Here is a 19,706-nt window from a genome sequence, read left to right as displayed (position 1 = left end):
GAAGAACAAATCAAGGCACTACAAGAGAAAGCCTTAGAAGCCCATTAGCAACCATGGCTATGAAGGGTTGTTAAGCCTGATGTAAGGTATGCTAAGAAAAATAGTCAACATGGACATGACCCACAAACCATCTCCATGGGTCAAGAATGATGAGACCATTCACCCCTCGAGGAGGAGTGGACTCACCTAGTAAAGGTGAAGTCTCACCATGCCTAGGATTTTGGTTCCGAAATCCTAGTGCTTGTCAAGTACATTTGTATTGCATAGTTTATCATGTCATATCTTATTCATACATTGCATTCTGTTTGATGAACTATTTATTCTATCTCCATCTTTTCTCTTGTTATCTTGAGAAACTTCTGCAGATTTTTTTGGGGTTGACAGTTAAAAGCACGTCAGGCGGCTGCTTTTCTGTCTTGGTGTAACGCCCCGCTTTTACAAAAAGCGTAAGTGAAAATTTTTGAATTTTCACGTGACATTACTAACTTATCAGAGTTAAATATTGGCAACGGAATATATATAAATATAATACAGACTTAGGAATTAAGTAACACTTCAGAGCTTCTACTGAAATACCTCAAGATAGATATAATAAGTAAGTCAGCACAATTATACAAAGTAGTAGTAGTCATGCCTCACAGGGCATAAATAGTCATACAAGCCAAAATATCTAAGGTTTAATGACTACATAACATCAGAATTATAAATATTGTCTTTAAACTAAGTTATTGAACTACAACATGGTAGTTCCCAAAAAGGGAGGCGGTCTCGCCTCAAAAACTAGTATCAGGAACCATCAAAGAGTCTGGATAGTCCTGACATTCTTCTTCTTCATATCCTGTATTATCACACAATACGGAGAGGAAAACAACAACACAAAATACTAAAGTGAGTCCGCTGTTTTCAATATTGATATGATTACTGATTTATTTAAGTAAATGCAATACAATGCAATAATATAAAGTAATGACAGTTTTATATGCACAGTTTTATTATAAAATGAATCATGAGCTTCTTGCATTCGATCTTATAGACACGTAACTCTAACGCATAGATTCAAGGAAACGTAATTCCATTTAATAAAGTCTAGGAAACGTAATTCCTGTCTAACGTGCTATAGGAGAGGTAACTCCCGCTTATCGAGTTATAGGAAACGTAACTCCCGTTTAGCGAGTTCTAAGGAGACGTCACTCTTCTAACAATTTATTATCTTTTTGGCATAGGTAGACGTCACTCCCTGTTCCGTAGGCAGACGTAACTCCCTACTTTGTTGTTTATTAATATTTTTGGCTCAGGCAGACGTCACTCCCTGATCCGTTGGCAGACGTCACTCCCAACTTTGTTATAATTAAATTCGTTAATTAAAATAACAAAATATGCAAAATCCACATGCACAAACAATTAAATAAATCAGAAACCATAACATTATGGAAATTCAGCTTCACCCTCAGTAAGTAATAAATACTTACAGTTCTTTCTTTGCTTCAGAAAAGTGTTCACATAAATATTAGTTGCAGTATAATTTAATACCAATAATAGTGAATTAGTACAATTCACTTATAAACTCATATTAACACTATTTTTATTTTTAACCTTTTAAACCTTAACATAATTGCTAAAATCATTTAAACATAATAACAACATAAAAAATGGTTTAATTATAATGCCACATATTCCATATGGGCATTATAACAACATTTATAAATAATGACCAAAATACCCTTTTGCATTTTTAAAATACTTATGAACACAAGAATCGTTTTACCAACACTTTTAATCATAAAAGCTATATATTTATATAACATAACCAATTCCAATTGAGCTGAGTAACAACATTAGTATTAGTAATGTCAAAAAATACTTTTAGAATATTGGGCGGCATAACGGCATAATTATGAATAATTCCCTTTATAAAATTGGCAGAACGACGCTTTTATAACTAATGCTTAAAAAAACCTTTTAAAACTTTTGACAGCATAACGGCACATTTAAGGAATACCCAATTGAATTTGGGCATCATAATGGCATATTTGGTAAATAAGTGATCAACTTTGAACATAAACACATAATGAACATAATCAAGCTTAAACTAATGAAATCAAAACTTAAAGCATAAAATCAATGAAATTGATGATTGGAAGCTTACCAAAAGACTTCCTAGAACACACTCCAAGCCTTGGACTACACAAAAGCACACAAAAGCACACTTTTCTCTCTCTTTGCCATGAGTGTGTGTGTGTGAAGCTTGATGGGTTTTTGAATCCTTCTTCAGTTCTATTTATAAGGGAATGAATGGCTAGGATCAAGTAGACACTTTTTGATTTAATGGATGGGAGTTAGCCTTATCCTCCAAGGCACATGGGTGTCATTATTACTAAGATAAATATCTACATGCATTTGCATTTCATATGAATTTTCATTTCATGTGAATTTTGGCACATGGGTTTCATCAATACTTAAATCAAATAAAATCAAATAATATCTAATCTAATAAATTCTATTTTAACTAAATTTGACACCCCACAAAATATCTTAAAATCTCAATCATCACAAATCAAATAAAATCAAATCCAATTATAGCAAATATTTCTATCCTGACTAGATTTGGCACATGGGTTTACTAAGAAATGAAACTAAGTTATAAATAGGACTAATTGGTTACAAAATATCACAAAATCAATAGGGTGACACGGCGATGACGTGGCAGAATCTACACATGCATGCTGCCCAGTCCAGGGGCAGTAGTGTCACGGTCACTTTTGGCAAATCTAAAAAACTCTGATTTTTATGAAATTTTATATGTAGATAGAGGACTCCGAGACGAGCGTTCTGGCTTTGGAATCGACCAAAACAGAGTTCGTTTGACCCTTTTTCCGTTATTCCAAAGTTTAAGGTTCGTTTGAACTTTTATTAAACTAAAACTATAAACACTTCTTAATAAATGAATATTAACTTCATAGATATTCATATTTATTCTTTTACTTATTAATAGGTCATAAATCATATTTTAATATATTTTATTTAAAATTTTAAAATATGGGGTGTTACACTTGGAATTTCTAAACCTCTCTCCTTGAGGACAAGTTTGATTTTATCTTACATCCTGGGACTAGATCTTATTTCCTTTTCCATAAGCATGTCCTTGTTGTTTTCCTATTTTATTGTTTTCGACTTAAAAAATAATAAAAAATAAAAAGTAAAAAAAAATTGGGGGAGAAGATGCAAAAAATTTTATTTTTTATTTTCGATAGCTTTTTAGATATTATGTGTTTTTGCCAGATATCTCAGTTCATTGTGCATTAATTGAATATGCTTATATATATGATTGAGAGTTTATGTCTGATATCTGCTAAGTTTTCCTGTTGCATTTTAATGATAGATAGTTGCTTTTCTCATGCGATGAAAAAAAATTGTGCAGTATCCAAAGCTTCCTTAAGGCACTTTTTTTTACTCTCTGATTTTTAGCTTATGAAAATTCTAATAAGAGAGAGATTTTTTTTGCTAAGATGGTCAAATTGACCAACATGCTAGTTGGACCTAGAGCCAAAAATTCTAGCATTCTCTCTAGGATGTAGCACCAAAAAGAAACAAGCAGTTTTAATTCTGAGTTCATTGTTATGCTTAAATTCACTGCTTATGTGCTGAAACAGCTTTATATCTTATCCTTCATGGTGCAAGTAAAATTTTTATCTTGTTCTTCATGGTGCAAGTAAAAAATTATGTGCTGCATCTTAGGGAAGTGTATCAGATGAGGGTGGCTAGGCCCTAGTAAGATAAGGTTTGAATTTTGACTGATCTATCATTGGATTTCTCTCTTGTTTAGAAAATCCAATTGCTTTAAGTCATATCAATGAACTTCATACCTTATTGAGAAAGCGTTCACACACAAGCATTACATGAGTTGAGTAATCTATTTAAAATTTCTATATGCAAGGAAATTTGTGCTTATTGAATACTTAACTCTCATTTATATCTTTGCATATTTTTGCAATGCTATTTGATTGCTTAATAAGTTGATTATATATGCGTGTTCTGAAACTAACTTTAGGAAAAAATATTTTTCTGCAAATTTTTCTCCAGTTTCGGATTTTCAATGTGAAGCGTCTGGACGGACCTATTTTTACGTCCAGATGAGAGCAATCTGACCTAGTAGTCGCTGTCCAGACGATTAAGTGACACGTCCGGACGGGATCTCTACCGGTTTAAGACTTGCGTCTCTTTCTCTGCTGTTAGTATTTTGGCCTTATTCTGTGTTTGGACAAAATCACTTATGTGTAATGATGCAGCAAACAGGGATTCCACTTTTCAGAGTGAAGTAAGAAGAATTACAAAGTTCCCTGTCAGCCGTCCGACGATGTGTCATCCCATCCGGACGCCCATCTGTCTACTGCTCCATCCGTCCGGACGACGTGTCACTCCTTCCGGACATCAGACAGACAAGCATCACCTATCCGGACGACGTGCTTCTTCCGTCCGGACACCTACATCGTATCAAAAAGCTTCTGTGCAAACTTGCTCTGTTCGGACGTTTCAGCAGCACGTCCGGACGCCTATCAGTTCTCGAACGGATCACTGATTCTTTCAAAGTTTCAAGAAAGGGAAGATCAATCAACCGTCCGGACGCGTATCTCCGTAAGGCAAGAATCGCAATTCAAAATGAACCGTCCGGACATCTGACAGATGTGGTTCGGACGCTAGTGCATCGTATATGGTAATTGCCGATTCGACTTCAACCGTCCGGACGTCTCCCTTTCATGGTCCGGACGCACGCGCATCAGATATGGAAATTGCTTGTTAAAGTTTAGCCGTCCGGACTCTCCTCCCCCATGGTCCGGACGCTCGAAGCCTGTTATGGAAATTACTTGTAGCGGACGTGCGTCCGTTCGGACGATCAAGACATCCTGTCTGGACGATGTTCTTATACAGGAAAGATTTCTCCGCAAAAATCTCAGAAAATCCTGTCGCACAGTTGTCTGTTCGGACGGCCATGGTCCACCGTCCAGACGGCTTCCAGGCAAAATTTGCCTGACGCCCATTCTGACCCCCAGCCTATAAATAGGGGTCCTTGGGCACTTAGAGCTACAAAAATTCGGTATGAATTCCATTAGAGCTCAGAGACGTAATATCTCCTCTGAAGCCGTTTTTCAAGTGTGCTGTGCTACAAACCGAAGTTTATCTTAGAGGTCGGCTCTTAGGTAAGGAGTTCCATTGAAGACCCCTTCAGGTAGGTGAACCTGGTTGGGAAGCATTCGTGTTGGGTTACACGTCGGAGATCAAAGTACGACCACTGCATCCGTACATGTGAGTGTTACTGTCTTGTATCTAGCTTTGTCTTCTGAATAGTGGAATTCCTGGGTTTGGTTGCCCCGGAGTGGTTTCTCTCTTAACTGAGTTTCCACTTCATCAACAAAAATATCTGTGTCATTTACTTTCCGCTGTGCTTTAATTTTTGTTCACACTTATGCACACACTTTACTTTTAGAAGTCATTTCAATTTTTCATCTACCATACACACATCTCTACATTTTTATTGATTTATCGTGTCATGTTGTGTGTTTTTCTCACGGATTTCTCCTGAGATTTTGGCTTTCTCTGCACTTCTGTTGTCATTCCATGATCTTCATTGTGTCTTCTTTTATTCTTTTAAGTTTTTATGCTTTTAGAATATTGAAATATTTGTTGATTGGAATATTTTTTTGATATATTATACATGAAAATCCTATTCTGTCTGTGTGTTGGGTTGATCTTGATATATTTATGCCTTACAAATTGTTGCATTGCTTATAATTTTCTTTGGCATCCATTTGATAAGCCGTCATAAATTCCACATTGTTTTTTGGAACTAATGGGATCTGATTTTTCTTGGTAATGGTATTTTTAGAGATATTTCTGTTTAATTTTAGTTCAGGAATATGTCATCCAGTGGCTCCCAGCATAGTGTCCGACAGATGGATCCTTTGGAAAATTAATTTTGGTTGAGGTCATATGTTCAATATTTCCAAAGGTCTCAGGATTTAAGATGAGCTTTTTCCCCCAGCTCATGCATAGCCTTCCATAGCATCTCCCTCAGATCTGCATCAATTAAAGGTTTAGTCGTGAATCTTCTCATTTATCTTGCAGACCAGTTGCTTAGAGGATGTCAATCTGGGGATAACCAGTTTCAGGCTTTGCAAAATCAAGGGACTAAAGGTTTTTCAGTCCATGGTTTCCGACTTCCAGAGCTAGAAGCCGAAGTAGCACAAATCCAGCCTTTTGTACTGATTTCTATCCGTTACTTGCTTTCAGTGGATCAACAGGATTTGGTACTTGCAGGATTTGTTCCTCTCTTTTGGGCCACTTGCAGACTCTTCTCTATTTTCCTATTGTTTTGGATTTTACAACGTTTTCGTTTGTGGATTTTATATACTTTGTTTACCCATGTCCTGTTGTGACTTCAAGGGGGAGTATTTTTTGGCTGTGGTTTTCATACTCTGTTTTACCCTTTGTCCTGCTAAGACAATGAGGGGGAGTAATTGTTTTGTGATTTTTCTTATTAATCTATTTTACCCTTTGTCATTTTGTGACAAAAAGGGGGAGTAATTTTTTATTTCTACCGGGAGTATACTTTTTAACCAGTCAAGTGTAGTTTGTTGGTTTGTAATTGGCTGCATTCTGTTGGATAAAATTACTTTCATATAATGATTCTTTTTATCAAGGATTCAGTTATTTTCAGATTCTTCATTTCAGAGCCTTGTTTCTAGAAGATTCTGCTCAGATTCCAAGTCAGAAAAATTGGATCACTTGCATCTGTCCGAACAACGTGATATTTAGTTCGGACGCTCAACTGTCCAAGCATCATCCGTCCAGACGACGAGAACTTTCCGTCCGGACCTTCCTCTGTGTCGAGAACCTTCGAACTGTACCAGCTTGCATCCGTCCGGACATCTCAGCAACACGGCCAAACACCTCTCAGTATTCGATAAGGAAAAGGACTTCGTTCCAAAACACAATTATGGGAAGACAGTTGCAACCTTTTGGACGATGTGTGTTCCCATTTGGACACTCTCCTTCATAAGCCAAGTCATGCATACAAAGTTCAACCATCCAGACGTCATTCGTCATGGTCCGAACGCTCAAGCTTCATATATGGAAATTGTATGCAACAATTCAACCATCCGGACGACAGCCTTCATGGTCCCAATGCTCCAAGCCTTGATATGGAAATTGCGTGCAGCTAAAATGCAACCGTCCGAACGCTAGGGCAACACCGTCCGGACGCGGCCTTATTCTGGAAAGAATATCGTACGAATTTGGAAAGACGATTGCACAGTTGTTTGTCCGAACACCCTCAACTACCGTCTGGACACCGCCTAGGTAATTCAAGTCAGACGCGAATTTGGATTCCTATAGCCTATAAATAGAGGCCCCTAAGCATGTTGTTTGTAAGAATTCGGTATTGAATTTCGTAGAGCTTAGAGAGTCATATTTTAGAGTTAGTGTGCTGAATTGGTCCCTCTCAAGCTGTTGTCGTTGTGTGCTGAACTGAAGTCTATTTTAGCGATTGGCCCTAAGGTAATGAATTCCATTGAAGATCCTTTCAAGTAGGTGACATGGTTGGGAGGCGTTCCTGTTGGGTTACACATCAGAGTATACAATCGCTGCATCGGGTATGTGAGTGTTACTGTCTATGTACTAGTTTTGTCTTCTAAATAGTGGATATCCTGGGTTTGGCTACCCCGGAGTGGTTTTTGTCTTAATTGAATTTCCACTTCATTAACAAAATATTTGTCTCTTTAGTTTCCGCATTGTGATATTTTGTTGCACACTATTGCACAAACTTGGTAAATTAGAAGTCATATTTAATTTTCAGCTTTCTTGAATGGAGGTAGGGAATACTCATAAGTTTGAAGAGATCCCACAAACTCTTCAATCTTCATAGAACCTAAGTCCTTACTTTCTTCAATGGAAGTCACTTTAATCCTGAAACGCTCTGGCAAAGACTTTAGAATCTTTTTGATGAGTTTTACATCAGAGACCCTCTTCCCACCATCGAGTTTCTCAAGTTGTTGATCCTGGTGTAAAACTCACCGAATGTCTCATTCTCTAACATCTTAATTTCTTCAAATCTAGAAATCAACATCTGAAGCTTGGCAGATTTTACAAGAAGTTTGGTGACCTCATATGTTGTTTCTAAGATTTTCTATGCTTCTTTAGCGGATTCACAATTTGAAATTCTTGCGAATTCAGATGGGGTAAGTACTTGACATAGCATGGAAGGCTTTATCATTGGAAAGTCGTGCACTATTTTGAGCAACATATAGTTTGGCAGTTGTAGCCTCTGGTTTAATTCAACTAGTTTCTACAATTTGCCAAACATCAATAGATTTTAAAAAGAAGCACATACAAGCTTTCCAATACCCATAATTCGTGCCATCAAAGGCAGGAATGTGATAAGTGCTGAATGTTACACATTCAAGCCCCTTAATTTACATATATTAAGCTCTTAGTTTTGTTATAATTTGATGTTTTGTGTTGTTTTTGTGTTTTCTTATATTTTACAGGTTTTAGAAGAAAAACCGATCAAATTCCAAGATTATAATGAAGTCAGCAAACTCACTTTTGGATAGATTCAAACTCCAAATCAATTTTGAATTTAAGGAAAGAGAAGTTGGCAAAAATTCGTTATCTTTAGAAAGAATCCAGAATGAGCATGTCTCAGTAATTTAATCATAACTTTCGGGTCAAGTATCAGATTGCAAAAAAAATGGTGGCGTTGGAAAGCTAATAATAAAGGTAACAAATATGTCAGAAATAGGTTTTTCCTAATTCGGACGTTTTCCATGCCAAAATCACCCCGCAATAAAAGACCGCAAATCTGTACGAATTTTGGAATCCTTTTCCTACTTGGATAGAAATTTCAGAAAAAGGAGAAGACTTGTAATTATTCTATTTGGACTAAAAGACGTACTTAGAATTGTAATAGGAATTCTAGAGCTTCTAAAGCTTCTCTAATTCCTATAAATAGGTCTCTAGCCTGTAAAGATCAAGAAAATAAGTAGGAAATTTAGTAATTTATAAATTATATTTATTAAATAGATTGGACTAATAATTATATTCTACGTGATAATATTCATATTATGAAAATGAAACAAATTTAAGATAAAATAATGAAAAGTGGAATAATAAAATACTACTAATGGGTCTTTAGGAAATAATAATAATAATAATAATAACAATAATAATGAGTCCTAGTTGAATAAATTAATTAATTGTAATGATAAAATACAATTGGATAGAATGTGGGGTTATATATTAGTTATTAAAAATATAGGATTTTAATATTGTAGGGTCCTAGTGTAATTTGTGGAAGTCTAGACATTTAAATAAAAAGGTAATCTCACTTGCCACATGTCACCATGGGATTGGTTAGGAGAGGATAACATCATTTTCTCCCAACCACCCACAATGGGACAAGTGTCCCACTCACCCTCTCTCTTTCATTTCTCTTTCTTTTTCTCTCCCTTTTTTCCCTCTCACACAACCACTCCCATTTCTCTTTCTTCCTTGTCTTTTCTCTTTTTCCTTCCCTTTATTCTCTCGGTTCCAGCCCCTCTCTTTTCTTTCTTTTTCTTTCTCCCCCACCGACACCCATTCTTCTCTTCTTTCTTCTTTCTCTTCTCTTCCCCTTCCCCCCGAACGCTGCATCTCCTCTTCCCTTCTCCCTTCCTCCTTCCTTCTTCTACCCACAGCAGACCCACGGCCCTCCCCCCCCTCTCTCGGTTTCTCCCCTCACCCGAACCCCTCTCTTTCCCTCTTCTCTTCTTCTTCCGCCACAGCAGCACCGACACCCCCTCTCTTCCCTTCCCTCTTCTTCCCTTCAATTTCCACTTGCTGGCCGAGTAAGAGCTGCTGCCGAGAGTGGGATTTCTGCATAAAATTGGTGTTGGCCGTAGATGCTAAGAAATTAAGGTGAGATTTCCTCTTCCATCTTCTCTTTGATTTCAGTTTATTCCCCTTTATTTTTGGTGTAACCATATGGGTATTCTAGGGTTTAATTTAATTGATATTCTAGGGTTTGAATGGGTAATTTCTGGAAATTTGGTGATTTTTGGTAGGGGTAGCTGAATGGGTTTTTGTGGGGATGATTGAAGTCCATTTTTATAAAGATTGATTTTATGGGTAATGTTTCTTATGGAAAATTCTGGTTGGACTCTTGGTGTAGGCCGAATGGTATCATTTGGGTTTTGGTTTTGTAAGGCTTGATTGTGTTCAATGTTCTAAAATGGATTGTGGGGCTTTGATGTGGATTTTTTGTTTTGATGATTGTTGAAATCATGATGGGTGTTTCAAGGGAATGCAAATATGATTTGGTTGATATTTTAATAATAAATGTAATGATTATTTGTTAAGGATAGAGGTTAATGTTTGTGGTTGAACGGTTGGCATTTTGGTATTGATTTGTTGAACCTTGATGGCTATGGCTGTGTGGAGTTTCAGAGGGTTTTGATGGCTTTTGTTGGCTGGTTTGCATTTTTATGTTCAGTTTTAGTAGCTCTCAGTGATTATGGCCAGTTGACTTTATGTGCTAGCCGTGTGGGTATTGTACTAGGAATTAGGATTATTTCGGGTGCGCTATTCCAAGTGGATTGGTTTATTTGGTAGGCCGTGGTTTGTTAAGATAGAGAATAGGTTAGTATGGGGTCTAATTGAGTAAAACGAATATGAAATAGTTAAAGAAAGAATGAGTGAAAGTAAAGTGTCAAATGTTAGGTTCTATAAGTTAATTATAAAAATATTTACCTAACTATAATTTAAGTAGGGGAATAAGTAAATAAAGTAAATATAAGAGTATAACAAATAAATGGAAAACATAAAGATTATAACATGGAAATCATAGTTCAATGTAAAGGAATTACTAAACCAATATTTTAGTGTGCAAATCATTAAGGTTCTATAAACTAAATACCTGGATGTTTAGTTAACTAAAAGATAAAGTATTAAATATAATAGTAGATATATTTAAAGGTTAAGAAACGAAATAAACACGAACCTAAAATCAAGGCTTAATCCAATTGTAGCCAAGGGTACCTAACTAGCTTTAGATGCAGGTAATACGACGCAGGAGCACGCGGGCAGTTTATACGTCAATAGCTTAGTCTAATATCATATATGTATGCAGGCACAAAAGGTGGAGACTTCAATTGTTCCCCAACGGTGAGTTCAAGGTAACTAGAACGTGGGGGATATTCGAGTCATGAGTCCAATGCAGCTAGGTGAGTATTCTACTCACTGAGGAATCCTAGGAACTTAGATTTACGTATTGTTGCATTTGATTGCATTTATGATTATAGAATTTGTTGGTGAAGATACATGTAATTGAATTGTGAGTTATTGGATTGAGAATTGTAATGATAAGTTGATATTGATAATGATTGGTTGTATTTATGATTATGGAATTTGTTGAGGAAATTGTTTATGATTGAGTTGGGATATATTGGTTTGTAATTGTGTGGATAAATGGATGTTGAGGAATCTTGGTTGTTTATGATTATGGAATTTATTGAGAAAATTGTTTATGATTGAGATGAAATATATTGGTTTGTAATTGTATGGATAAATGGATGTTGATGAATCTTGATTGTTTATGATTATGGAATTTATTGAGGAAATTGTTTGTGATTGAGTTGAAATATATTGAATTGTAATTGTGAGGATAAATAAATGTAGTTGAAATTGGAATGTACTTATAGTTATGAAAGTGTTAGTAAAAATATATGTGAATGGGTTGTGATATATTAGGATTAAGAATTGTGATAATAAATGGATGTTGTTGAAATTGGAATGTATTGATGGTTATGGAATCGTTGCTAAAAATATATGTGAATGAGTTACGATATATTTGGATTGAGAATTGTGATGATAAATGGATATTGTTGAAATTGGAATGTATTGATGGTTATGGAATCGTTGGTAAAAATATATGTGAATTAGTTATGATATATTTGGATTGAGAATTGTGATGATAAATTGATGTTGTTGAAATTGGAATGTATTGATGGTTATGGAATTGTTGATAAAAATGAATGTGGTATGTGTTGAAAGAAAGATGTTTGGGAATAAACATGTGATGATATGTATATAGTGTGGATGCTTTGGTATTATGAAAACTCGGTAGTTGATAGATGGTAAGTCCAGTGTTGTAGTATCTAGCACAGTGGTAGGCCATAGTGTAGCAGCTCTTGGCTGAGATGAGTGGTAGGCCAGAGGGTAGCAGCTCTTGGCTGAGATGTGTGGTAAGCCTAGCATTGAAGTGCTAGCACTTGTGAGACGTGTGGTAAGCCTAGCATTGAAGTGCTAGCACATGTGAGATGTATGCCTTGCGGGTTGAAGCTTTATGGGCGGTGTTGATGGTAAGCCTAGCATTGAAGTGCTAGCACTTGTGAGATATGTGGTAAGCCTAGCATTGAAGTGCTAGCTCGCGTGAGATGTGTGCCCTGCGGGTTGTAGCTTCATGGGCGGTGTTGACGGTAAGCCTAGCATTGAAGTGCTAGCACTAGTTTGATGTGTGGAATATTGTTTATGGTACGCGTGGAATATTGTTAGTGGAAATCGGGATAAAATAATGTGTGATGAACAACGAGACTTGTACTTGATAATGTGTTGTTGCGGGAACTTAATAATTTGTGAATAACGTTGTTGTACTCTGCAAGCAATTATGTTTGTGTATATTGTATACTTAGTGAGTTTTATACTGCTGAGGTGGTGAACTCATACCTTCACCTGTACGGATGTGATTAAACCCACAACCGTACAGACTCTGATGCTTTGACTGCAGGTTCAGTGGATTTAGTGAATGACATCATAGCATATTAATTGGGATGTTATGACTGAAGCCCGGTGCGACAGTTATAATGGTTGGACTATGGGTTGTTCGCCTTTTGGTAGACTTAGTTTATGGCTAGTGTCGCCTGTGACACTTGTATTTATGAGCTAGTCTTTTGGTATGTATTTAATAGTTATGCAGAAATCTTAAATAGATAAACATTAATGGCTCTTTTGTTGTAATTAACTATTGTTTATAGATGGACCTTCCGCTATGTTGATAATGTTATTATGTGTTATCCGCTGCGTAAATGGAACTCTGATTATCAGGTACATGTTATGGAATGTGTATTGTATGTTGGCTGAGCGACATGTAGTCGTGCCACTGTGATGACTCATTTTATGTTTCAAAAAAAAAAAAAAAAAAATTTGGGTCGTCACATAGCCTTTGAAGAAAGACACAGAAGCTTTGAGAAAGAATCAAAGACTACATCAAGGAGGTTCTTTCTAGTTTTTATTTTCTTCCTTTATTTATTTTCTGTATGTATATAATTTTAGTTTATATTAGTTGTAACTAATACTTTAGTTAGGGCTCGATTGAAGCCCTAATCATGTCTCTTTAAGTTTATCAATTTGCTTTGCTACAATTTATATATTGATGTTTAACTTGATTAATTCTTGTTTCTTGAATTCCTTGCATGTTTATGTTTGGCCATCATATGCATGTGGTATGGATTTGTTATTTATGTCAATTTGGATGACCGAGTCCTGGGCAAAATAGAGTAACAAAAGAACCCCATCACAGGTTCTGATGGGGTTCTTGGATTAATCAACATAAAGACAACTGGAATAGACACCATGGTCCAATCTAAGTGTGTTTACCGATTTCCATAGATTTATGCTTTCTTGAAGAACAACTTAGTAGATACCATGCTAAATCCTTCAAGGAAGAAAAGAGTTAGAGTAGATACCATGCCTAACTCGTTGCTTAGGGAAATCAATAGCTTTAGGAGAAGATACCATTCCCTTGTGGCTGGTAAACATTAAGCATCATGTTATGATTGTAGTATTGGGCATATTGCGAATCTTATTTGAGTATGATTAGCGGTGGATATCGAAGCCCTACCTTTTCTTCATAGTATTTTATATTCAATCTTTTATCCCGTTTTATTCAACATATCACTTTTAGGAATTTCTCTTTAAATACAATTTATACCAATCCTCGTGGGAATGATCTCGTATTTGCCTACTATACTATGGTTTTGATCTTGTGCACTTGCGAGAAAAACGTACAAATATTTATCCATTTATTTAGGTAGATATTTGCACAACAGAATGCAATGAAGAGAATGAGACATTATATTGAAAAGAAGTCAAAAAGATCACACTCAAAAAATAAATCTTAAACAGAGTGTACCAAGCTCTGATACCAATTGAAAAATAAAATTGACTTCTAATTTACCAAGTTTGTGATAGTGTGCAACAAAATATTTAAATTGCAGAATTTAAAAGATACAAATATTTTGTTAACGAAGTGGAAACTCAGTTAAGAGAAAAACCACTTCGGGGTAGCCAAACCTAGGATTTTCACCATTCAGAAGACAAAGCTAGTATATAGAAAGTAACACTCACATACCCCGATGCAACGATCGTTCCTATTACTCTAACATGAAACCCATCGTGAACGTTTCCGAACTAAGTCTCCTACTTGAAGGGGTCTTTAATGGAATCCTTTACCTTAGGGCTCCTCCCTAAGATAGACTTTACACGAACACAGCAATGGCACTTGGCAACGGCTAGAGAGTAAGCAGATTAGCACAATGACTCCTAAAATATTCTCTCTAAGCACTAAGGAATTCACTACTAAATTCTTACAATTTACATGCCTAGAGGCTTCTATTTATAGGCTACAGAAGACTTAAATCGCCACTGATTCGGTTTTCTCTAGGCGGCATCCGGACGGACAACTGTGCAACTGGCTTTCCAAATTTGTTGATATTCTTTCCTGAATAAGGCCGCGTTTGGACAGTGTTGCCCTAACTTTCAGACTGTTGCACTTCTGCTGCACGTTATTTCCATAATAAGGACTGGGCGTCCTGATTGTTGAGACTGACGTCCGGACGGTTGAACATCTTCTGCACGACTTGCCTAATCAAGGATAGTGTCCAGACTGTGTAGACCTAACGTCTGGACGGTTTGCAGCTGTCTTTCCATATCTATGTTTTGGAAAGAAATCATTTTACTTGTCGAAATTTTGTGTTTTAGCATTTTTACAGGTCATTAAGTAAAAAATAGAGGTTTTGAGATAAAAAAGCACAAAAGGCTGGAAATTTGGATTTTAAGGCAATGGGCTCAAGCACAGCCTTTCTGGGATCGAGCGCACGCACCCACAGCATGCCATCAACAGCAAACAATGCGCCGCAAAAGAACCTTTTAGCCACATGAGCTCGAGCATAGCCCTACTGGGCTCGAGCGCACTGGCCCACCAGCAGCCATCAGAGCACCATGATGCGCGCAAGGAAGTCATTCAAGCCCGAGTGAGCTAGAGCACACCTTGCAGAACTTGCAAAATTGCAAACTTGTACCAGAACTCCAATCAGACCATTTCTTTTCACAAAAGCACTTCTTCCTCTGAATTTCACAGCAGAGCATGCTGGTTTCGTAACTTTGCTTGTCCTTTGGAAGAGAAGAACCCTAGAGGGGGGTAGATGAGTCTTTCTACATGGCTTTCAAACCCTAATACTCCTCTATAAAACCATAGCATTCTCTCATTTGAAACCGAAAGAATTGGGCAGTAGTCTTAGACCATTTTCTCTTCTGTAATAGCTTAGTTTCAGAAACTCTTTACATTTTGTAACTCTTTTCTTTAAGTCTTCTTTGAGTTTATGTTATTTCTTTAAGCTTTTGTGGTATTTTTAATCATGGGAGGCTAGAACTCTCAACTAAGGTTGAGGATGAAACCTTACCAATGATAACACTCACACTCTTGTTATGCTATTTGTACATTTGATGTTTTGTTAGCATGTTATTCAAGTTCCATTCACTTTAATGCTTTATCTTTTGGAATTGAAAAACAAAATTGACTTCTAAAAATAAAGTGCGTGCAAAAGTGTCAACAAAAATTAAAGCACAGCAGAAAATAAATGACACAAATTTTTGTTGACGAAGTGGAAACTCAATCAAGAGAAAAACCACTCCGGGGCAGCCAAACCCAGGAATTCCACTATTCAGAAGACAAAGCTAGATACAAGATAGTAAGACTCACATGTACCGATGCAGTGGTCGTACCGATGCAGTGGTCGTACCTTGATCTCTGACGTGCAACCTAACACGAACGCTTCCCAACCAGGTTCTCTTACCTGAAGGGGTCTTCAATGGAATCCTGTATCTTAGAGCCGATCTCTAAGATAGACTTCGGTTTATAGCACAACACACTTGTAAAACGGCTTCAGAGGGATTGATGACTTCTCTAAGCTCTAATGGAATTCACCCCGAATTCTTGCAGTTCTCAATGCCTAGGGGCCTCTATTTATAGGCTGGGGGCTCAAATGAGCGTCAGGCAAAATATACCTGGGCGCCGTCCGGACGGACAACTGTGCGACAAGATTTTCGAAAATTTCGCGGGGAAATCTTTCCTGTTTAAGAGCTTCGTCCGGATGGGATGGCACATCGTCCAGACGGTCGCACGTTCGCTGCAAGTAATTTCCTTCTTTGATGAACGTCTGGACGGCAATTATTCAACAGGCAATTTCCATATCTGCAATGCGCGCGTCCGGACGGTTGAAGTCGAATCGGCAATTTCCTTCTTTGATGAACGCGCGTCCGGACCAGGGCTGTCAGACTTCCGGACGGTCATATTTTAATTGCGATTCTTGTCTTAAGAAGACGCACGTCCGGACAGGATACCACATCGTCCGGACGGTTGATTGATCTTCCCTTTCTTGAAACTTGGAAAGAAATCAGAAACTGATCGAGTACTGGGAGGCGACCGGACGTGCTGCTGAAATGTCTGGACGGATGCAAGCTGGATAGAACCTTCTCGATATAATATAGCGTCCGGATGGAATGATCACGTCGTCCAGACGTACGATGCTGATCTGTCTTGGCGGTCCGGACGGTAAGACACATCGTCCGGACAGATGGACGTCAAGACGGGATGGCTCGATTGTCCGGACGGCTGACAGGGAACTTGAAATTCTTCTGACTTGCAGACTCTGAAAAGTGGAATCTCTGTTTACAGCATCTTTACACTTAAGTGATTTTGTCCAAACACAGAATGAGACCAAAATACTAACAAACTCCTCCTTTGGCCATTCTGGGACAAAAATCACTTGACCGGTTTGGAAATACATTCCCGGCCCAAAATAAAAATTACTCTCCCTTTTTGTCACAAAGGGACAAAGGGTAAAACAGAGTAATAAAATAACCAACTGAAATAAAAATTACTCCCCCTAACGGTCTCAAAAGGACCCGGGAAACAAAGTAATATAAATCCAAGTGTTATAACAACAGAAAAGTAATAAAATGTTCCAAAATAACAAAAGACAACAAAAACAAGAGGGAATCAAACATCCTCATGCAGAGGTAAAGTCTCATCTGCATCAGCCTCATCATCACTACTGCTGGGATGATGATACTTCAGGCACTCCTTGAGGTCCAGTTGGTTCTGCTCCACGCGCTTGTTGATGGAATGCACTTCTAGCTGCATGGAAGTGATGGTCTGCTGCATGGTGGACATAGACACCTACATATTGCTCATCCCCCCCTGAAGAACAGCAAAAGGCTCCATAATCTGAGCATAGTTGACCTCCGGCTCAGATGGCGGAACAGTCTGTGAGGATGAAGCCATATCCAGAAAGCCAACTGGCATAGCAGCAGGTGGGGGCACCTCATCATCGGAGTCATCTCTCCGCAGCTGCGCGTTGGACTTCATCAGTGTCTGCTTGCTGATTGGCTGCTGGATTTTCATCTTCGGTTCGCCATTGACATTGACTCCCGACTGAAGCATAATCTGAGTGAGCAGGTAGCCAAACGGAAGACCAGCATTTCCCTCATCACGGGTCTCTAACATAACACCCAAAATATGCTTGCAAAGGCAGAAAGGCAAGCGAAGGTGAACTGCATAGACAAACTGGGCCCGTTTCAGGATCAAATCACTGCGCCAAGCAACAGGCCAAATGTTCTGCTGAATGATCTTGGCCAGCATGCGGTGGGAGGAAGATAGGGAACCAATCTTGATGGTAGTAGTACGCTCCTCGCCTTGGGGAATGGCATGGAAGAATTCCCTGAGATCATCCAGGGATGGAGGAAGCACCACCTCATTGTATGGGCTGGCCGAAATCTCGAGCACTGGGACTCAGATGATGTGACTGATGACCTGAGGATCAACAGTGATGAGATGGCCTACAACGGAGGACTGAAGCACCACTCTGTGATCATCGTTCTGCACCACTTCCATGTTGGTGTAGAACAACTTGACCAGTCTGGTGTACACCACACAAGCACAGCTGTGGAGATATCCCCAATTGTATGTCTGGATAATGGCAAGAATGTTGTCCAGCGGTGGCACCATGATGTCAGCCCGAAGGACGTTCCGCTCAGCAATGATAGTGCGGTCCATTATCTTGGCCTGAATTGCAACCCTATCTTCCACAAGCCTCTGATGGACCTTGCGAGGTGGACTGCAGGCAGACATGATTCTGCAAAAGATCCAACAAGAATTTTGCCCAAAAAATATTCTTGTTAGGATAACAAAAATTTGGCAGAATAATAGCAGTAAAAAGGACTTGTGTAAAAATAAATATAGAGTAATATCACAATTAAGTCCAAGGAATTTCAACATGGCAGCAATATGGATCTCATATTCCCTAAAAAAATAACATTCTAACAGTTTAAAAAAAAACTGAAGAGAAAAAGACCAGAAAAATATCTGAAATATGACAGGAATATGCAAAAAGCCAAAGAACTCAAAGACAAATAACTCACAAGCAGCCAAAAGTTCAGATTTTGTGGGGTATGAAGAGAATGCGGCGAGCAGGGGTAATTATAGACACTGTGGGGTCCCCGTCCGGACAGAGCATTAACGTCGTTCGGACGCGCGCTGCATTGGGAACATGCGGATAGGTCGCGCGCGTCCGAACGGTGTGACTCACCGTCCGCCCGGTGGTTGCCGCATGCGTCCGGACTCAATCAGGTCCTGTCCGGATGATTTGGCTCCATACCCGTCCGGACTCCAAGAGAGTGTTGTCTGGACCACTAATCCGTCCAGACATCAATGGATACCGTCCGGACACTCCACACTGAATCACCAGAAAAACTGAGAAAAATTTACAGAGATCAAATTTCCTTAAGTCAGTGTCAGAACACGCATGTATAATCAACTGATAACATAATCAGAGAGCATCTCAAAAACTGAACATAGATATAAATGAGAGTTGAGATTTCAATTAGCACAAATAATTTTCCTGATCATAGAAAATTCAAATAGGCAACTCAACTCATGCAATGCGTGTGTGTGTGTGAAGACTGAACCCACAAGGTTTGAAAAAATCATGACAAGAGCAACCAGATTTCCTAAAGAAGAGAGAGAATCCGTGACAGATTAGCCAAAATTCAAACCTTACTTTTACTAGGGCCTAGCCATCCTCATTTGATACACTCCCCCTGAGTTACAACACCGAATTGTTTTATTTTTACCATGAAGGACAAGATAAATTTTTACTTGCTCATAAAAGGCAAGGTATATTGCAAATTCAGTATAGAAGCAGTGAGTAGACAATTTTAAAGCACAAAATTCATACAAATAACTGCTCAATTCTTATGGTGCTGCAAGCTAGAGGAAATGCCGGAATTTATAGATGCTAGGTTTAACTAGCCTGTGGTCAATTTGACCATCTTATCACACA

At 38.1% G+C, this 19,706-nt stretch overlaps 1 long non-coding RNA gene across 1 annotated transcript; it reads left to right on the top strand.

Annotated features, from left to right (window-relative positions):
• Positions 1-9,744: 9,744 nt before the first annotated feature.
• LOC133851260 (uncharacterized) lies at positions 9,745-13,019 on the top strand. Its single transcript, XR_009895783.1, has 3 exons — positions 9,745-9,948; positions 11,159-11,252; positions 12,794-13,019. It is a non-coding gene; the product is annotated as an uncharacterized LOC133851260 (long non-coding RNA).
• Positions 13,020-19,706: the final 6,687 nt, after the last annotated feature.

This window comes from Alnus glutinosa, chromosome 12, assembly GCF_958979055.1.
Source record: "Alnus glutinosa chromosome 12, dhAlnGlut1.1, whole genome shotgun sequence".
NCBI classification, from domain to species: Eukaryota; Viridiplantae; Streptophyta; class Magnoliopsida; order Fagales; family Betulaceae; genus Alnus; species Alnus glutinosa.
The sequence above is the reverse complement of the archived record's forward strand: the minus strand, read 5'-3'. Positions and strand labels throughout refer to the sequence as shown.